At 39.8% G+C, this 12,720-nt stretch overlaps 1 protein-coding gene across 7 annotated transcripts in view; it reads right to left on the reverse strand.

The window, feature by feature from the left end:
- Positions 1-12,720, reverse strand: part of CCDC102B (coiled-coil domain containing 102B) — a 244,983-nt gene that overhangs the window by 206,086 nt on the left and 26,177 nt on the right. The window lies entirely within an intron of this gene.

The following is a 12,720-nucleotide window of genomic DNA, read 5'->3' on the forward strand; positions in this document are numbered from 1 at the left end:
CTGCTGTAAAGACAACAAATTTCTGAGCTAAACCTGTGCTCTCCTGTCAGTTGATTTCACACAAGCCAATGAATTTTACTTTTTAACTTAATTGTTGTCACATCTAGGTACTACTCTTCCCTCCTACATCAATTTATTGAGAAAGTTCTCTAGCCAAGAACACTCCTGCATCTTACATCTACGTCATTGCTAACATCTGCTAAAATGCAGAAACAGACATCCACACGTTCATGAAAAAAAAAAATACACCTACTCTTTGAAGTTTACAACTCCCTCCCTGTTCCTCCTTCAACTTCGACACAGCTGTTGTGCCTCTGCACAACACCACTCACAGGAACACCTCTATTGTTGGTCCTGCACCCTCCTCAATCTTCCTTGCTGCCTCTTCTCAGTGTGCCCCGTTTTCCTCTCCATGGGGCACATCACGTATCTTCTGATTAAAGATCTCATCCCTAGACAATGCCGCTGATTCTCATTTTTTCCCATGTATCTCTTTTGAAGTGGTCCAGTCATATTCTGAGTTTCAGTACTAATGTTTATCAGCATAGTACTCCCATCCACAATGACAGATATGGCATTGAGTTGTTCAAAACTAAACTCACCTCTCTATGCATCTCGCTAATTGCAATTCTTACAGAATGCTAAAAGAAAAGCTCATGGAATCCATCCTCAGCTCGCTCTTCTATGCTACTAAGTCCAGTACCAATTTTTTTTAATCGTACTTCAATAGCTTGTTCATACTTTACTCTTCACGCTGGTATGATTCTGGTTCAACAATCCCACCCTTCTTGAATCACTGAAGTGCCCTCCCCCTATATCTAAATGTGAACCTCTCCATTAGCATGAGACACAGTAATCTGTTCCCCTTCCTAAATATCTTTACATTTCTTTGCAAACCTGTTGTATGTTGTAATCAGTCTTCAAAACCAATGGTATTAGTACCCATCCTGAAGCTAAAGCCAGAAATCTGTTACTCCTGATTCCTTTCTCATTATCCTTCAACTGCTATAAATCATCTTGCACCTCTTCAGAACTCACACCAATCTGTCTCGTCACACTTTACTGTCATGTTTGCAAGTTACTAATCAGCAAGATCTATGCATTTAGAATGTTGTCTTCCTTACAGCTCCCTCAAGTGAAGGTTCTCTTGGCACACACATCCTCACTTCTCGTGGAGTCAGAAAGTAGAATTAAGTGTCCTGGTTTTTCCTTATTGCCAACTCCAGATAAATTCTTCAGTCAGTGGTATCACATGATATGATCACATGATTTCAGTGGTATCAGATCATGAAGACAACATAACCCAAGATCTCTATCCTAGTTCAAATCCCAAGCCTATAGCAGTTTATAACAGTTATGCATATGTTTGATCACTATCTTAACTCTCTTCATGTCCCATAGCAATCACTTGAGACATAAGAGACAAGAAAATTCAGTGTCAGAGTTTCTGTAATTGTCTAGCAAGTTGACAGTGTCTTAAGGTACCCAGAACACATCGATGCACACTGAAATGATTACTGTATTCCAACTGCTTTTCATGTATAGACCCTCAGTGTGACCTCTTCTTCTTGCCTCCCTTGATGCCTAGCAAGATCATCATACTTTTGTCCAACATAAGCCTCCTATAAAAAGGTTAACTACACGGTACAGTTTTCCCAATGAAACATGAGAGGTAGTCTAAACATTTAGAAACATTTTGATCTCCGATGTGTAGGCCAGGCCATTTCAACTTTTTCCTGCTTGCATGTATAAGGACAGGAAGGTCAATATGGAGAAACACTGTCACATAATATTGAAGATCTGTGGTCATGATCTGAATGGAAGTTCCACATTAAGCAAGAAGGACCTGGCATGATACCCTAGTGGCTAAACCCTCACCTTGCATGCCCAGAATCCCATATAGGCACCGGTTCGTGTCCTGGCTGCTCTACTTCCTTCCCATCCAACTCCCTGGTTGTGGCCTGGGAAGCAATAGAGGATCGTCCAAAACCTTAGGATCCTGCACCTGTGTGGGGTCCTGGAGGAAACTCCTGGGTCCCGACTTCTGGTCACCTCCGCTCCAACCATTGTGGCCACAGGGGGAGCTAACCAGTGGATGGGAGATCTTTCTTTATGTCTGTTCTTCTCTCTGTATTTCTGGCTGCCTTTCCAACAAAAATTAATAAACCTAAAAAAAAAAAGCAGGAGAAGCCAATGAGTGTTCAAACTTCATTTGAACATTCAGCGACAGGAGCTACAGGCTTTGCCATCTGATTAGCCACTATCGTCAGCTTCCTTTTGTAGACATATTGATTGGATTAGGAATTTCATGCCTTTGGAAATTTGTATATGTGTTTATCTGTAGGAACAAAGGAAATAAATATTAATTAACAGTGCGTTTGCTTCAGATAACTTACCACCTAACCTGGAATTCCAGATAGATCATGACTTGAAAACTCCCACAGCAAGCTTCAAAACAGTCATGCAATTTTGCATCTTTCTCTATTTTCACTATTTTGATGAGGTATTTTACTATTTGAGATATTTCCCAATCCCCAAAGAATGAATCAAGAAGCCAAAGATTATTTCCACATACTCACCTACATGTGTATACCCCCCCAAAAAAACATGAATTTCAGAAAGAGGTAATACTGGATTTATCTTTAAATATTGTACAAATGGTCAGAGAAAATAATGGCTGCAAGGACAAATGTATAAATGGATGCATGATTGTATGTTTTATGAATTCACTGAAAGATAAAATGAATACTGCAGAATTGACAATATGTGGAAAATTGGGTTATACCTATGTATGCTCTTTTTTAATTTTTATTTTTCATGATACAGTTCCATAGGCTCAGGAACTGAAATGTTTATTTGAAAGCGAGAGGAGCACATTTCCATGTGCTGGTTTCTTCTAGAAATGTCCTCAGTGGTTGGAAGTGAACCAAACCAGAACTAGTAGAACCTAATTAGGATCTTCCTCCTGGGTTGCAGAGACCAGCCACATGAGCTGTCACTTGCCGCTCCCCGTCTGCATTAGCGGGAAGCTGGAATCAGGAGTGGCACCGAGACTTGAACTTGGTACTGATATGGAATGACAGCATTTTAATCCCTGGCTTCACTGGCCTGTCAGATGCACGCCTCTAGTCACCGAGTTTTTAAAAAAGAATGATTTGTAATAGTGAGTAGTTAGGAGGAAACCAAGATAGGGATCTTCTTCTGTCACTCCCTAAATGATGCCAACCTGGGTCTGTGATCAAGCTAAAAATTCCACACAGGTCCCCCACATACATGAGTGGCGGGGGTCTAAGTAGTTGGGCCATTTTCTGCTTCCTTCCTGTACACAATAGAAGCAAGCTAGATTGAAAGTGAAGCTGCCAGGATTAAAACCACAACTCCAAAACGGAATGTCAAGGTCACAGTTTAACCCACTGCACCTTAAGACCAGCCCCTGGTCCCTGGATTTAATGGCAAGTGCAGCACATCAGAAGTAAATGTTTTACTGATCTTTCTTGGCAAACAATAAGAAGTGCAGAATGTTTCAGCAGGATTTTCAAACTCTGCACCATTGGCCTCTAGGTACAGCTTTGCTAGGTGGAGCGGTCTTGTAACACTACCTGGTGTTTACAGCAAGCACTCCACACGCTCCCCGCTAGCTAGCAGCAGCACAGTCAGTTATGGCCACCGCCAGTGTTTCTTCATCAGGCAGAATCCATGCCAGCTGAGTCTGCTGTTCACCGTGATGAACCCAAAATGTGACTTAGGTCTGCTAATTACCAGCCAGGCACTTAGCAGCCTTGAATAAAATGATTGTGGTTGATTTTGCTCTCACAGAACGTCTTAAAAGTTTATCTTACTGAACTATTGTCACCATATCACACACAAGCTAACACATTCTGTTCATACATTTCAGTACTGCCTGTGCACCTCAGAGTACCAGATGTGAACAGGAATGAAAAGAGTCTCATAAAACCCAGGGCTGGTGTTGGGTGCAATGGTTGGACTGCTGTTTGGGAAACTTACATCTCTCCCACATGTGGGTTCTAGCCCCAGCTCCACTTCTACATCAGGCTGCTTGCGAATACAGATCTGAAGGGCAACCAGAAATCGCTCAAGTGGTTGAGTCCTTGCACTCGTAGGAAAGATGCAGAGTTAGACTAAGCGCTGTTGTATACTAAAGCACACAACTCATCTACTGTTGCTAGAACTTATATGAGAGTTTGGTAGAGTGGCAGGGTACAAAATTAATGAACAAAAATCAACAGCCATAGTGTATGCGAACAGCCCCAAGATGGAAAAAGATCTAACCAGCAAGATACCATTCAAAATAACAGAGGAAAGTATGAAATATCTAGGAATAAATCTGACCAAAAATGTAAGAGACCTATTTGAAGAAAACTACAAACTACTTAAAAAAGAAATTGAACAAGACCTCAAAAGATGGAGTAACATCCCATGCTCCTGGATAGGTAAAATCAATATCATTAAAATGTCTATACTGCCAAAAGCAATATATACATTCAACGCAATCCCAATCGAATTGCCCAAAACATTCTTCATGGAACTGGAAACAATGATCCAAAGGTTTATCTGGACACACAAAAAACCACGGATAGCTAGAACCATCCTGAAGAACAGGAAGTTAGCAGGGGGAATCACAGTTCCTGACCTCTGGACATACCATAGGGCATTGGTTATCAAAACAGCCTGGTACTGGCACAAAGAGAGGAAGATCAATGGAGCAGAATAGAAACACCAGAAGGGAACCCAAACAGGTACAGCCAAATAATCTTTGACAAAAAGACAAACGACAATCCAGGCAAATGGAAAGGTCTGTTCAATAAATGCTGTTGGGACAACTGGCTAATAGCCTGCAGAAACAAAAAGATAGATCCACATCTCTCACCATACACCAAGATCAGATCTAAATGGATAAAAGATCTAAACCTGCATCCAGAAACCTTCAAACTTTTGGAAGAAAATGTTGGAAACACACTGCAACACTTAGGGGTAGGCCCTCACTTCCTAAAAAAGACTCCAAAAGCAGTAGAAATCAAGACCAAAATAAACAATTGGTGTTGGGAGCACTGCATGTGTGCCCTGCCCTAAGATGATGCCTGGACCCTACTTCCTCTTGGAGACAGGTTTCAGGAAGTGCCCTGTGATTGGCCCTTTACTGCTTGCCTCAGGCGTGTAAGCTGATTGGAGGATTGAGAGATAGCCAGGGGCCTTGGGGGAGGGGTGAGGAGGTTCTTTGTGTAACGGAAATAACGGACTTAACTGACTTAACTGAAGGCTTCTGGGTAACGGATTTAACGGACAGGAGGGATATATAAGCCAGGGGCTTCTGCCCCAAAGAAGGAACTGAAGGTTGGAATAAAAGTGCCTCTGAAACGCTCTCCAGTATCGGGTGATTTCTTCCGCGGGACGGGAGACACAGATAAATTGGGACCTCATCAAACTAAGAAGCTTCTGTACAGCTAAAGAAACAATCAACAAAGTAAAAAGGCAACCCACAGAATGGGAGAAGATCTTCGCGCACGACATAGGTGATAGAGGACTAATCTCCAGAATATACAAAGAGCTATAAAACAACCAAAATGTCAAAACAAGCCACTCAAGAAATGGGCACGGGAAATGGGCAAACACTTCACAAAGGAACAAACCCAAATGGCAAATAAACATATGAAAAAATGCTCAAGTTCCCTGGCAATAAGGGAAATCCAAATTAAAACATCAATGTTTGGTATACGCTTGCAATGGGGGAATCTCAACTGAACTTGAGCTGTGGTTATGCAACAAGGTGGAGGAATCCACCATGGGGGGAGAGTTTGGGGAGGGGTGGGGAGAACCCAAGTACCTATGAAACTGTGTCACATAATACAATGTAATTAATGAATTAAAAATAATAAATAATTTTTTAAAAAAGTACTTTTACCCACTCTAACCATATTAAATTATAATTTAAGTTGACCACTCTGAGGAAGCATTGTCTATACATTTATAATGTAGGAGACCCCTTACAGAAAAATTATGCTAAATTGATTTAGAAAACACATGTCATTTCTGAATCCCTAAATCATAACTGCTTAAACAGCCCTTGCTAACCAATCTTTCAAGATAGTAGTCCTGCTCAGTGCATCACTGTTCTGATTCAGTATTCTCGGCAGCAAGATGAGCCCACTTGTGGATGACTTTTCTTCCACAGCAGGCTTTTTCCACTTTCAACCAAGTTCATTATTTTTTTTTGTTAATCTGCCCTTGTTCTTTTAGCCACACACAAAAAAAGTGTCACTGGGGCTGGTAAAAATAAAGTGTCATTTTTTAATATCATAAGCAGTTGTCTTTTTGGTGCGTGAACACACAAAATTTACTAACATTGTAATGCTTATTGCTTAACCTACAACCTTACTGAAATTTTATGAAGGGGCAGGCAATGTGGGAATAAATTAGTGGGCACCTACATCCCATTGCAAGATGCTTCGTCTACCTCTCAGCTGCTGCAGGCTTCTGATCCGACTTCCATGGAAGCAGCAGATGACGTATTTGCTATCCTACAAAAGTCCGAGATGGAGATCCTCTCTCCTGGCTTCCATCTTTAGCTACCCTAGCTCTTAGAAGCATTTGGAGAGTGAACCAGTGAACTGGGGAGATCAATCGATCTCTCTCTCCGCCCCAGGTTAAATTTTTTTCAATTTGAATTGGATTCTAAGAGCTCAAAATTTCTAATTGATTCAAACATGTAGCCTATGTTTGACCATATACCTAATTTTATTACAGAATCTGAAAAGGAAAAATGTGTATGTGTATAAAGTTATTTCTCACATTATAAGGATTCATATAAATAATCTTTTAATGACAAAACATATTTTCATAAAAACAGTACTAAGCCTAGCATAAAGCATGAATTCCTCAAGTGCTGCAATCATTATTCTTTAAATTACTTTTAACATGCACTTGATCATGACATTAACCAAGCTTCAAGTTCTGTAATAATTTAAGTTTATAGTATATTTGCGACCAACATATCTTCAAAGAATATAAATTACACAAGCATAAACAGCCACAATATAACAGAGTACCATCAGAATTGCTATAAAATTTTCAATCATAAAAAAGTGAAATTTGGTGTTCAATCTTGAGTAGTATTTTCAACCTGACATAGGCTATTTACAAAAACTCATAAAGGTGAGCAGAAAGCACTCTTTCCTCTGTTCTCACATCCTGTCCCATAACAGTCCTGTTGTTTTAAAGGATAAATGTATAGCCATGCCGAAATCAATATATCAAGACAGACACAACTTAAAGTTTCTACACATCAAGAGCAGACACAGTCTAATGGCAGGAATATAAAAGAGAAACCACAACATAGCATCTGAAGCAGAAGACTGCTACAAAGCCACAAACCAACCTTCCCACAGTAGCTGGAGAAAATCCTAGCACTGCACACACCCAGGAGTGGTGTGACCCTGCCAGCTGCCTGACCCCAGCGCCTGGAGACCCTCCTTCGCCCACTCACACACAGCAGCTGCATAGAAGACTGTTCAATGCTTGATGAAATGATTTCTAAATAAAGATGATCCTCTCTCCAGACATCAGGGTTGAGGAGAGGTCAAAGTCTCGGGAAACGTCAAGACTCTAGTAGAGTGGTTCCCACTGGCAGCAAAGGACACTTAAAAAATCCACAGAACAAGACTTCCTTAATTTATACACATTTAGGCCCTGCTTCCATGCTCTGAATTCTGGACTTGCCTGAGCATGGACTTTGCCTCCCCACATACTCCTTGTCAGGATCCTTTGAGGCCAGCTGTGCTGTGTTAATCAATGTGTCCATTACACTAACTGCCACATGACTCATCACTCATCTGCAAAGTGAAGTCAACAATTTATTGAGAGGACTGCCCTGAATCTGTACAACAGCAACCAAAGCTCCAGAGTAAACACTCAGAAAAAAACTCATTACATGGTAGACACAGCGATAATAATAGCAATAGTAACAGCTGCAATATAATGGTATAATGACAACATGGATTCAGATTAATGAGAAATAACCACTTCCTACACAATTGAAAGCTAACTAACCAAACTAAGGATTAAAGCACCTTGGGGTTTAAGGCCCAGCAGGTTATGCTGAATCCTGCAATTTCCGCATCCTAAGTGTGCACCAGTAAAAGTTCCTGCCGCTCCACTTGCAATCCAGCTCCCTGTTCCTGTGCTCAGGAAAGCAGTGGAAGATGGCCCAAGTGCTTGTGGCCCTACACCCACATGGGAGACCTGAAGAAGCTCTGGCTTGGGCCCATCTCAGCCCAGGTTGTCATGATCATTTGAGGAGTGAAACAAATGGAGACTCGAATTCTGCCTTTCAAAAAAAATCTGAAAACGAATCTGTTTTGGAAACAATACTGTATGTTTATTATGTTGTGAAAGTTACAATTTGTGTAATTCCAGAAACATGAATACGTGAATGGTATTTTATCCTAAACACTTAACCATAAGTTTCCTTTAGGGTCTCTTTGAGTTTTGGTTAATCAATGCTGAATGTTTTGTTTTCCACTATTGCAAATGATAGTGCTAAGTGGCATCTCTGGACAGCAGGAAAGAAACAGGGCAGAACCCAAATGTCTGAGAATCCTAAAACCCCAATGCAACAGCAAAGGATATGCAGAAACTTCCACTTAACCTTGATGGAAATGGAATATGTACTACCATTAACTAATTAAAAAAAGACAGTAACATTTTCATTACATATCTCCTTTCACCTAATTTTATTTATCTTTTAAAAATGTGGTAAAGAAAATGAATCATAGATCATTTTTAAAATTTAAAAAGTGATTTTATTTTTTATTCCTACACAATAAGGACAAATAGCCATATATGTTGATTTTATCATGAATTTTTAAACCACCAAATCAATAATGGTGAAAGTTTTTGGCCATGAGTCTATGAAAGCTGTATAATGTCATATTCTAAACCTACAAAAACAAAAATATGCCAAGAAATTTTTCCTCCAAACAATATCAAGCATGTTTTTAGAAGAATTTAATGATGATGCACTTGGTAGGATAGTACAAGAGCAGGACTGCAACTATTTCATCAAATAGAAAGTATTCATGTTAGTAGAAATGCAGAAAATTTAGCTTCCTGGTTAAGCAACAGAAATTAAAAACAAGATGCTTATGAAAAAGCTATTTCAGTATTAAAGAAAGAAACAATGGATAAAGACCCTTAAGAGTTAAAATCCCTGGACACTAACGGATGGCAGTGGCACCGCTGCTGTTGTGGATTCAAATGTGAGGTCAGCCCAGGAGTGGCCCTGGAAATGAAAAGAAGTGTCGAAGCCTTAGACGGCAGCAGGCTTGAAAATGAGATGGGCCACGGTCCTCCTCAGCCTTCAACTTTCATTTCCTAAACATGTCAACTGAAGTGGCAGTGCCGATTTCCCTGCATTGTTAGGAAGGCAGGCTCTTCCGCTCGCCGGGTCATGCCCTTTCACAGCACAGAAGTGGTCAGTACCAGCTTCGTAAGAGTGACTCACCGGGTTTGCCTTCTGCACCTTCTCACCTGTCTGTTCAACCCTGTTCTCCCAGTTTTCCTGGAATGCATTCCTTCCAGGTTGTCATGGCAAGTCCCTTAGGCCCAAGCCCCTCTGTCATTACAGTTTTATGTGATTCTCTCCCCCATCCCAAAGAAATTAGACTTGCATTTAGGGGGAAAAACTTGGTTTCAATCTCCTTTTCTGTGCAGCTTCTGACAAAACCACCTGCTGAGTTGGTCTGTTTTCCACTCTACACCAGGAAGGGTGACACTGTCATACATTTTTTTAATTTTTTATTTTATGATATGGTTCCATAGGCTCTGGGATGTCCCCTTTCTCTCCCTCCCCAAATTTCTCCCCCCTATATTATTGCAACAGTATAGTCCTTCAAAAGCAAGTGTTAAGTTCATCACTCTATTTAAGTGTAGCCTACCATTGTAAGGCTAATGTCCAGCATCCTATTGTCAAGATATATTTAGCAGGCTCACTGGGAGTCCATCTTGGAATTGGAAGCAGAGAGCACACTGAATTATTCCTTCACATCTCACTACGACAGTCTGTCAAACTGTTCCTCTAGATGCCTATACGTACCTGCATGCTTACCAACATATTTACTGATCTTTCATTTTGCATGAAGGTTACCTTAGATCAGATAAGACATGATATAGGTCCTTTGGGGACTGGCTTATTTCACTGAGCATAATGAACTCGAGTTGGGACTATTTTGTTGCAAATGGTAGGATCTCATTCTTTTCAATAACTGAGTGGTATTACACAGAGTGGATGCACCCCAGTAATCTCAGTAAATAGAACCACATTAGTAATACCTATATACTTAAGATTAAAATTAATGTATCTTACTGTATTGCCTTAATTAAAACAAGAACTTGATGTTATTATAAAGGCCTCTAAAATACTCATTGCCCAAGATTTGTGACCTATTAATTCTATAATCCATTATACAAACTTCAGATAAGTTCTAAGATGATTGCAACAAATAGTATTTTCATACTTTAACACAAGATCAGAATTAACTTAATCAAGCTTTTTTAAGTATTTTATGTATTTGGTAGAGTTACAGAGAAAAAGAAAGGAAAATACAGAAATCTTCCATTCACTGATGCACTCCTCAGACGGGCACCATAATCAGGGCCAGACCACGCCACACCAGAAGCAACCAGCTTCTCCCAGGTCTCCCACTTGGATGCAGGGTCCACCCTCCCCTGCTTCCCAAGCACATTACCAGGGATCTGAATCAGAAATGGAGCAGCAGGGACATGAGTGGGTGCATGGGAGATGCTGGCACCAAGGGGGCAGTGCTACCCATTATGCCACAGCACAGGCTCCAACCTATTAAATTCTTTAACTTATTGGCCTTAACATTATATATACACATGTATGTAATTATATGGGGTTCTTTCAGAAGGAAAGATACTATACAGAAGTCAGTTTTGTTAAAAATGAGACTTCACATTAGTATTTGCTTGAATAGAGATTGAAAACCTGCCCACTTGGAAACTCTTCTCAGATAATTTTCTCCAACAATGGTCCTTAGGGGTCATCCATAAAATCCTCAGATTCCACATGCACTTTGGAAAACAATAAAATCACTGTTTTACAGATAAAGAATGCCAACTAGAGAAAAAAATATTGCATGCCCCCAATTTCTTCCTATCCACCCACTCATTAGTTTTCTGAGAACATTTAAAATGTTTTCATCTAAAGAGAATACATGGATCACCCATGTTTATTTCAAAGACTATTTAAATAAACATAAGGAAGACTACTACCCATGAACTATGAACAGCTAAGCAATGAAGGCAGTTTGTTTTGTACTTTCCATAATCTTGTTCTCTCACATAAGGACAGAGAGATAAGTTATGGCTGTATGTGGATTAGTTACACATTGTGCTACTCTGAATTTCCATGTACAATTAGAGATCTATTGAATGTGGCAGGATTTTTTTCTTCATCCTTGACAGGCATGTGTCAGTAAAACTGTGTCAAGGATGAGCCATTGCCTGTTCACCTGATTTGATTATCACGAAGTCATTGTTGTGGCACAACCCAGATCCCTTCAAACCATATGATAGAAAATGAAAAAGTTAATGCAAGACTATTCATTCTAAATGAAAGAAAGATATTTTGCTCCAAGTAACATAGCAAGAGAAGTGGGAACCTCTGGGCCCAGAAGCCTTGAAAAGCTGGTGTGAACTCTTAGAATTCAGTCACTGAAATTATTTAAGTGTCACCAATGGCTAAAAAGCAGATACAAAGATGTTCTGCATCATTACTTGTTATGAAATACAAATGGAAACATTGAGATTCCATAGCACTCATAGAAAGGCTGGATTAAAGCCAGTACCATGTGTTGGAGAGGCTGAGAGTATGCTGCAGGTACGATATACAACAGTGCAGTTACTCTGGAAGGCAGGCGGTCAGGTCTTCACTAACCCTCAAACTACTGAAATAACCTACATCCACACAGATGTTCACAACAGCAAAAAAGCAGATGCAACCCAGTGCCCCTCACCCAATGTCTAAACAAAATCTGATTTTTGCATACGATGTAACATAATTCAGTAATAAAAATCAAATATGCTAAAGCAAGGAGGCTTACAAAAGTTAGAGAAATTAGTAAAAAGGACAACATGATTGCATTTAGACAAAACTATTATACAAGAATACTTGAAAATGAAAAGGTTGTACAACCATTTTATAAATTTGCGCATATTTGTTTCATAATGTTTTCCATGGATAAACGACGCCTCTTATGAAATACCAAGAATGCTGAAATTATATAGTTACACAGTAGATTGTTGTTTGTGTACAACTGCCACCAAGGGGAAACAGGAAATGACTGCCAAGGATGAGGAGTTTTTCTTGATTTTGTTATTGTGTTGATAAAACATTTCATAATTGACAGCGATGATGGCTGCAGAGTTCTGATTACCCTAAATTGAATTGTGTATTTTAAATGGGTGAATTGTATGGAATGCAAGATGTATCTTCATGAAATTGCTTCATTTGTCAGCAAGTTTTCCTACATTATTAGAGCTTTTATAATCTGGAACAAGTTTCCATACAATTACTGACATGACCACCTCTGCAGTCAGCTGTGTTATTCGTCATCGTTCTCCTCCCCTTACTATGTAATTTAACTTCTAAGCTTCCGTAGGCTTCTGGTATTTGATTATGCTACC

Source organism: Ochotona princeps, chromosome 18 (genome assembly GCF_030435755.1).
Source record: "Ochotona princeps isolate mOchPri1 chromosome 18, mOchPri1.hap1, whole genome shotgun sequence".
NCBI lineage: Eukaryota > Metazoa > Chordata > Mammalia > Lagomorpha > Ochotonidae > Ochotona > Ochotona princeps.